This window comes from Aegilops tauschii, chromosome 7 (assembly GCF_002575655.3).
Source record: "Aegilops tauschii subsp. strangulata cultivar AL8/78 chromosome 7, Aet v6.0, whole genome shotgun sequence".
NCBI classification, from domain to species: Eukaryota; Viridiplantae; Streptophyta; class Magnoliopsida; order Poales; family Poaceae; genus Aegilops; species Aegilops tauschii.
Genome location: NC_053041.3, coordinates 75500336 through 75506603, shown reverse-complemented (window position 1 = coordinate 75506603; position 6268 = coordinate 75500336). Strand labels below are relative to the sequence as shown.

Genomic DNA, 6268 nt, shown 5'->3' with positions numbered 1-6268 from the left:
GCTGGGCGAGCTCGAGGTCGGAACAACCGTTCTGCGCCTGGATGCTTCTGCCCCTGCGCGGCGGGGCACACCACCAGCCGGTCAAGAATCGACCGCGCCACCGCTGCCCCTGTGTCGATATCCGCCGCAGCCGCTTGCCGCCGTCGGAGAAGGCCATGACGGAGAGTCGGCGGGCCAGGGCGGGGACTGGTGGTGGTCAATGGCGAGGTACGGGCCGACGACATACCGGGTGTGAGCGCGGCAGAAATTTAGAATACCGATGGGTGTGAGGCTCAGAAGCTAGATGTGGATGCTCGTTAGGAAGAAAGCCATTCCTTTTATAGGCGCAATCTGCGGTGGGCAGCAGGTTCAAGATAAGCATGGAGGAAATCGTATGTGATTTGATGAGTTCTTTCCAGAGACTAGTAAGTGTGCACATACAACACACGTATCTGCGGTGGCATGTCGGTGTAGCAACCCTAGAAGCGGTATCAGTTAAGTGCACAAGGCATGTCAGGGCAGTGGATGTCAGGGCGACAGCCTGTGAGCTTTCCAACTTCAACGTTATGGACTATTGCAGGCATGTTGAATGCTTGCCTCTTCATTACACCAGGAGAGTACTTCATGACTTATTTTCCGACATTGATGGTAGAGTGGCTTGTTTGGCGGAGCGAGTCCCCCAACTGATATGTGTTTGTGTGGTTTTCTATGGTTAACTGAACAATCTTTTGCTTTAATAATCAACAAAACATGAAAGCTTTTGCTTCGTGTATGAATTCATTTACTCAACTAAAATTCAGATATATCGAATGTGTTTTTCATCAGTAAAAAAATTATCAACTTTTATAGATATTGTATATACAAAAGACTTTTAAAACCATCAAATGATCCTGACTATAAAAAGAATGTATTTTTAGAAGAATGTAAAAAGAAGATTTTTTTTTTTGGTGTGGACAACGCCACAACGTCACTGCCTGGTACTCCACTGCCCACATACATTTTTTCTCAGGATAGTTCCCCATCGCCGCCCACAATCTCCCCGTTCCCCATTCTATCCTCCTCAGCCGGCGCTCCCTTGGCAGGCCGCCCCCTCCCCTTCGTCACCACCGCCGGTGCTCCTGGTCAGGCCGTCCCTCCCCTTCCTCACCAGCGCTGACGCTGCCTGGCAGGCCGCCCCTCCCATTCGAATCAGGTCGCGGAAGTGGCCGATGTGGCCCTCGAGCTCGGCATGCTCGCGCCAGCGCTTGACGCCGTTGGATGCGGACGCGGAGGCGCGGGACTCGCAGGCCCTACTCTACCCCGCTCCTTCGAATCTGCCCCACAAGTGCTCGAGGAGGCGCTCGAGCTCGGCATGCTCGCCGAAGACGCCGGGCCCTCCATCCTCCTGATGCCCTCGCCGTCGCCGCCATGAACATCTCCACCATCTCCGGCGCAATCGTCCGGGTCCAGGTAATCTCTCTTCGACCCCGCCATCTACTCCTCCTCGTCAATTCGGCTAGTCGCAGGTGCATCGCCTCACTGAGAAATCACATGAATGTTCATTTTCAAGACTGTGCATAATTTGCTCTGTTATAGGGTTTTGTTAGAAAAGTTTATTTAATTGAGTATTATTCTGTTCTAGATTGCTGCACCTTCTGGGTGTGAGTGGATCCAAGAGTTAACATGATGCAATATCTTTTTGAAAGATGATACATTATCTTCATAAAAGAAAGGAAGTTGGAGAATTTATTATTGATGAAGAGGAATTCAGTGGCATTTGGTTCTCAAGAGCTTAAATGGAACAACAAATGCATGATTCTCATGCCTACACTAACTAATCAAGTAGCATATGCAAATTTTTAACCATACTACATTTAGACATGACATTTGAATATAAAATATGGGAATTCTCTTTATAAAATGGACCAAGAATGAGTGTCGCATTTAATCTTTAGAAAGTGTGTTTTCTGTTAGAATGTCCCCTTTCAATAATATGAGAGATCATCTGCTTAGTTGTTGGTGGTTGTATTGATGAAGCGGCCCTTAATGGTTCAGATTTCCCAAAGGAGAAGGAGGAGGTGCCGAAAGAGGATGGGAGCAACAAGTCTGAATCGAAGAGTATGTTTTGTTGCGGATCTTCTATGGAATCCTGTTGCTACTAACCAAACATGCCTTCTCTTTAGTTCCTCTATGGAAGTAGCATCAAATTGGGATTTTGTTGATGATCTGTAAAGCTTAATTGAGACAAAAATTATCTCAGTTACCACTTCTGCAAATCATGGTTGTTAGTTGGAGTCGATTAATACGATTTAGACACAATAAACTGCTTCTCTTTAGTTCCTCTATGGAAGTACCATCAAATTGGGATTTTGTTGATGATCTGTAAAGCTTAACTGAGACACAATTCTCTCAGTTACCACTTCTGCAAATCGTGATTGTTAGTTGGAGCCGATTAATATGATCTAGACACAATAAACCGCTTCTCATGAATATATGTGAACTCTTTTGACACTTTGTGGATATCTTTAGCCTCTCCGGTTAATATAACCAGTTCATTATTTTTTTAATGTTATTTGTATTTCACCTGGAGATTCATTCTTTCTGATTCTTTGGAAATGACAAATAGATGTAGAGTGTGAGTGTTAGCAGTCTTGCAGCTTATGTTTAGCATGCAAATTTTGCTTGAAAGAAATGTTGATGGTTGTTTCTATGTTTTCAGAATCAATTTTCTTCACCCCACGGGAGAAGTTAGAAGATGTATTCTTGGGAGTTCCCAGCGACTTTGATGTATGTTGGAACAGGTATTCTCGCCCACTGTGGTTATCCAGCATGTTAGTCTGTTACATACTCCCTCTGTCCCAGAATATAAGAACATTTTTGACACTATAATAGTGTGAAAAACGTTCTTATATTTTGGGACGGAGGGAGTAATTCATTGTAGTATCTACATGCCATTTATTCTCTTTGAATACTCTATGGTATATTCTTTTCATTTTCTGAAAAAAAAATCACGTGAGCTTGTGTGCTAATAAAGCTCCAGGAATGACGTATGTTTGATATTATAGTAGTAATAATACCTTTCAACTTCAGTCTAGGCGCCGCAAATCTCACAGATTTCTTGCTGTTCTCATTACAAATATAGCTAACATAAGTTACTAAATATCCACTGATATTTTCAAGAAAACTTTACATGAAAGAAAAGGAACGTTGTTCGATGAGGACAGAAAATGATTCAAGTCTATCATGTGTACTCCCTTTGTAAAGAAATAAAAGATAGTTTAGATCTTAGTTTAGTGATCTAAACGATTTTATATTTCTTTACAGAGGGAGTATTTAGGAAAAAAGCAAATATTGCAGTAACTTTTTGTGATGAAGTAATATAAAAGAGGTTCTGGAACATACTCCATGGCTTCTTCTAAGCCTCGGTAGAAGCATGCTTGCTTGCATTTGGGATGCAAGGAAGAAAAAATGGCATTCAGAAAGTGCACCGCATGCTAATCCCAGAGATAAAGCTATAAGCATAAATAACAAGCAAAGCAAAATCAAAAGAAATAAAAGTCTGTGCTGCACATAATACTTTTACATTATAGAATTCCTATATATACTGCAAAGACATGATAAATGGTCAACATGGCAATATTGTTCAGTGGTGAAACAGTCCCAAATTGGTACATATTGGCCTTCCAGGTAATAGAAGAATAAGAAAGAGAACTTAGATAGACTTTTACGCAATGCTCATTTAACCAATACTTTTCTGTTGGGAAATGTTTCACCCTGAAATATAATGTAAGCGATCATTTTCATTGCAGAACTCTGTGTTCTAGTTCGATGAGGGATACAATAGTTAAATTTTGAAAACAAGCTATTGCAATTACACCAGTGTTCATATTTTTTCTGAACTACTATTTTCTTCTACATACTTTATTTTAAAAGTTGCTTTCACATACTTCCAGTTTGCAAATTCGGTATCACTAATGTATGATAGTACACACACAAACAAAAAAAAAACTTGAATTTTGTGTTGTTGTCCCTCCTTCTTCATTTATCTAAGCTGCAATGGATTCCATTATAAACACTGAAGCAGTGTACAAAGCTATATCTCTGAAGCACTATGTAAAGCTGTCACATTGCTATTCCATTTCTGAAGAAGTGTATTTTCAACCACAACTTAGTTCTGTACTTTTTGTCAGAAAATATCCACCCGGAGATTTTTCTTTATATCTACATAATAATACCTATCCTCTAATTACTGGTGCTCTGTAGTGGGATTCAAATTTGGAGTAATACATCTTGCCCAGTTTTGCCATGTAGCAGCACACTTTTAAGGTCAAGATCCCCACAAGATCAAAATGGTAGAAGGTCTGGCGTGCTGGCGCTGCTTTTGAGCGTGGCACAGATGGGCTGGATCCTCGGCCACATCGCCCTCATCGTCTGCGCCTACATCACCTACTACACCCCGTCCTCCTCTCCTACTGCTACCGCTGGCCGGAACCCGTCCACGGCAAACGGAACTACACTTGTACATGGACGCCGTCCGCTCCTGTCTTGGTAACAAATAATCCTCAAATTAACTTGTACTGGCATATATGGATGGACATTGGCAGCATGCATACCTGTTGTTAGGCAGAATAAATGGGTCTCACAGTGTTGATCATGTCCATGCAGGGCCTAGAGATGTAGCTATATATGTGTGGCATTGCACAGTACAAGATTCTCTATGCATCACAGTTGCCACGGGCATCATGTAAGCACAAGCAGTTTAACTATTTAAGCCTCTTTGGCTTCTGAAGATCTGTAAATATTTGTTGAGAAAAGTCATGGTACTGAAATAATTTCCTTGCCTTGAGAGTGCAGGTCCGTGGTGCCCAGCAACTGCCGCCATTAAAAGGGCCACGACGCAAACTGCAGCCAGATGGGACGATGTGCCTGGTGCTGTGCGGCCTCGCCAAGGTCATCCTCTCGCAGTTGCTGGGCCTGGAGATCTGTTACCTTCGTCTCCATAATCGCCGCCGTCATGTCCTTCACCTACTCCTTCATCGCCCTCTTCCGGGGTGCCGCGACCTGCGCGTAAGGAGAGGCCAGTGGAGCCGTGCGTTGGTCGGCGGCCAAACGAAGGAGCGGCAGGCGGTGACCTATGTGTAAGGAGAGGCCGGCCAGCAGAGGCGGGTGCGGAGGCCAACGCGGATCGGTGGCGACGACGGGCCGCTGTCTTTTTTTTTTTGCGAAAGACGGGCCGCCGTCTGACCCTCCGCCACCGCCGCCTCTCGCCTTGCCTCTTTTCGTCGTCGGCTTGTCGCCACGGGCGCGCAGAGGCAGGCGGCATGGGTCGCGGGGTAGTTGTTTTGAGCGAGCACGAGCAACGCAGCTCACAAATTAAGGGGATCTGATTGCGATCAATTTCCTATTCTCATGCCCGATTGCGGACGTGGGATGGGCGGGGCCAGCGGAAATTGCTAAGCGCACAGTTGGCTAACCATAGGGTAATTTGGATGGCTAGATGAAATTAAGTGATTTTGATCGTGAGGCTGTAATTGGTCAAAGATATTGTGTGTAGGTCTGGTTAGGTGTGTTTAGTGATGAATATGTTTGCTTGTTTAATACTAGTAGTAGAAAAGAGGACACTCGAAGAATCGAAATACCACCGATCAACTAAATGCGTGTCAACACGTGGTCCATCCGGGCAACATGCAACAACCGACCACGAACTATCGCAATTCAGTCGGGTTTTTTTCCTAAACAGCCGCGTATATGCATGTCACCACCGCATGCAAACTGCCATGCAGAAAACAGACAGACTGTTCAATACTCACGTGGTCAACCATGCAAAAAGAATATCTTATTCCATACGAAATCGCTAGCCACACCCAAAGAACTGCACACGCCTGTGTCCCCCAGTAATTGGCGTGGCATCCTCTCATTGGTCTGCTTTTTTACCGATAGAAAAAAGTCAAAAAAACGAGGTAAACTAAACCTAGCTAGGTTTAGTATATGTATAATACATACCTCAGAGGGATCTACCCATTTGAGATCTAAAAAAAATACGGTGCCATCTTTCAGTCATTTTCCGAAATTATTTTGCTCTCTACCACTGCTTGAAATTTTGAGATCACTAGTTGAGTGCTCGTGCTTTGCCACGGAATAGCAAGCTTATATGTCGCGCACCAACGTTGCCACTTGAATTCTTTTTCTTTTTCTTTGGGATATGGTTCTGTTAACTCCATTCAGGCTAAGGTGATGCTTTTCGAATTAAGTCGCTCTCCGTCAACCATGCATGCATGTGCGGAAGAAAACAAATTAGGGAGAATCTAGT

The 6268-nt window shown here is 44.0% G+C and overlaps 1 long non-coding RNA gene across 4 annotated transcripts; it reads left to right on the top strand.

Annotated features, from left to right (window-relative positions):
* Window positions 1-966: 966 nt before the first annotated feature.
* On the top strand, window positions 967-5612 carry LOC109734795 (uncharacterized). Of its 4 annotated transcripts, none has more exons than XR_005764214.3 (6): window positions 967-1428; window positions 2014-2076; window positions 2678-2759; window positions 4273-4506; window positions 4624-4702; window positions 4813-5612. It is a non-coding gene; the product is annotated as an uncharacterized lncRNA (long non-coding RNA). The 4 variants fall into 4 exon arrangements; XR_002225941.4 differs by having other exon boundaries at window positions 987-1428; window positions 4270-4506; XR_002225942.4 differs by having other exon boundaries at window positions 992-1428; window positions 4257-4506.
* Window positions 5613-6268: the final 656 nt, after the last annotated feature.